This window comes from Vipera ursinii (genome assembly GCF_947247035.1).
Source record: "Vipera ursinii genome assembly, chromosome: 3".
Taxonomy (NCBI): domain Eukaryota; kingdom Metazoa; phylum Chordata; class Lepidosauria; order Squamata; family Viperidae; genus Vipera; species Vipera ursinii.
Window position 1 is genome coordinate 1,052,981 of NC_139516.1, and position 2,579 is coordinate 1,055,559.

A 2,579-nucleotide genomic window follows, 5' to 3' on the forward strand; every position below is an offset into this window, starting at 1 on the left:
TCTTCCTCCTCCTCCTCCTCCTCCTCCTCCTCCTCCTCCTCCTCCTCTGGGAGTGTATTTATTTATTTAATTTATTTATTTAATTTAATTTCTATACCGCCCTTCACCCGAAGGACTCAGGGCGGTGAAGTCCACGAGCCATAAAAGAGCCACGGTTGCCTACCCCTGCTCTACTCCAACCCTTTGCCTAAGGCAGGAGTCCTTATGCCACCCCAGACAAATGGCTGCCCAATCTTTTTTGAAAATAATCCTCCAGCGATGGAGGTTTGCCCAACGGGCTTAGAGGGCCGTGGAGTGGGGTCTCTTCCTCCACGCTCTCCCTGCATTTTCCTGAGAAGTGATGGCTCCCTGAGAGCCACACCCCCAATTTGGTGGGCACCCAGTTGGCACGGCAGAGGGTTGAGGCTGGGAAGAACTGGGTCATCCTTGAAGGCGGTTTTTGGTCCTTGGGCATCTGGTCTCTGGGGAACCAGAGGAGTCAAGAGCCACAGGAGAAATCCAGCAGAGAAAGGGCATTTGGGCAGTTGCTGGACAAGATGACACCTTTGTCCTTGGGCTGCATAAAGAGAGGCATAGAATCAAGGTCACGCAAAGTGTTTTTTTTTAATTGAAAAGTTTTACAATACATTTTTAACAAAACAAAACCCCTCCCAACCCCCTCCCCTCTCCCCCACCCTCCCCAACACCTCCCTCCCTTCCCCCTCCCCCCTCCCCGACTTCCCAGAGCTAAATACAGGGTATAAAAATACAAACAATCATAATCTACCTTATGCAAACAACAATAAGCTATTAAATCTATCGCACTTTAACTCTTATAAAATAACTACAAGCAATATGAATATCACATCAATACTTATTCAAATGCTAGATGAAACTTTTTAGTCCCATATTTATTCTGGATGTAATCAATCCATTTTTTCCACTCCACAATATATCACGCAAAGTGTTAGTACCACTTGATAAACCCTTAGTAAGGCCACACCTGGAATACTGCAGCCAATTTTGGTCACCATATCACAAAAAAGATGTTGAGAGTTTGGAAAAAGTTCAAAGAAGAACAACTAAGACAGGGGTTGGCAACCTGAAAAAGGAAAAGAGCCACTGGGAACCGGTTCCATCACACACAAAAAAGTGGGAGCCGCGTGCGTGCGTCCATGCATGCGCATGCGCAAAAGACGTTTTGCGCATGCACAAAACGTTTTTTCTTGTCCATGCACGGATGCGCGCGGTTGCCATTTTTTTAATGTATGATGGAACCGGTTGCACGACAGCAACAGCCCGTTTGCAGAGCTACCGCCTTCGGAGGAAGGCGGCAGCTCTGCAAACGGGCTGCGGCAGCTTTCCCAACAAGCGGCGCCACTGTGCGCACCTCTCAGAACGGGCAGCGGCGCCGCTTGTTGGGAAAGCTGCCGCGGCCCGTTTGCAGAGCTTCGGCAGCCTGCAAACGGGACACCGCAGCTTTCCCAAAGAGCAGCGCCGCTGCCCGTTCAGGCGGAGGTACGCACGCACCTCTCGGAACGGGCAGTGGCGCCGCTTGTTGGGAAAGCTGCGCATGCACGGATGCGCACGGTTACCATTTTTTTAATGTATGATGGAACCGGTTGCGCAATGACGACGGCCCATTTGCAGAGCTACCGCCTTCGGAGGAAGGCAACAGCTCTGCAAACGGGCTGCGGCAGCTTTCCCAACGAGCGGCGCCACTGCCTGTTCAGGCGGAGGTGTGCGTGCACCTCCGCCCATTCGGAGAGGTGCGTGCGCACCTCTCCAAACGGGCGGTGCCACTCTCCATTTGGAGAGGTGCGCGCTCACCACTGCCCGTTCGAAGAGGTGCGCGCGCACCGGGCGGCTGGGAGCCACAGGAGACGGCTCAAAGAGCTGCATGCGGCTCTGGAGCCACTGGTTGCCGACCCGTGAACTAAGATGAACAAAGACCTGGAGACTAAAACATACGAAGAACGGTTGCGAGACTTGGGTTTGGCTGGTCTAAAGAAAAGAAGAAATAGGGGAGACACGATAGCAGACTTCCAGTATCTGAGGGGCTGCCACAAGGAAGAGGGGGCCAGGTTGTTCACCAAAGGACCAGAGGGAAGGATGAGAAACAATGGTTGGCAACTGAGCAAAGAGAGAAGCAACCCGGAATTAAGGAGAAACTTCCTAACAGTGAGAACAATTAACCAGCTTGCCACCGGAAATCGTGGGGGCTCCATCACTGGAGGTTTTTGAAAAGAGACTGGACAGCCATTTGTCTGAAATGGTGTAGGAGCTCCTGCTTTGAGCAGGGGGTTGGACTAGATGACCTCCAAGGCCCCTTCCGTCTCTATTATTCTGGGTTCGACTGGCCCTCTTTCCCAATGCTCTGATGTTTGCTTTTTATCCAACTGTGCCACCTCCAAGCCACAATCTCCGCGTGACTCACAGGATCGCAACGTCCAAATAGCGACTGGATTGTCACCCTCTGAAGAGTCTGTGGGAGGAAAATCTCACTCCAAATCAAGGCTGGACAAGGGTGAAGCCCCTTTCCGGAAGGAGAGCACAGCTTCCTGCTTCTTCTCAAAGCTCACTCTTGCTTCCTCTTTTTC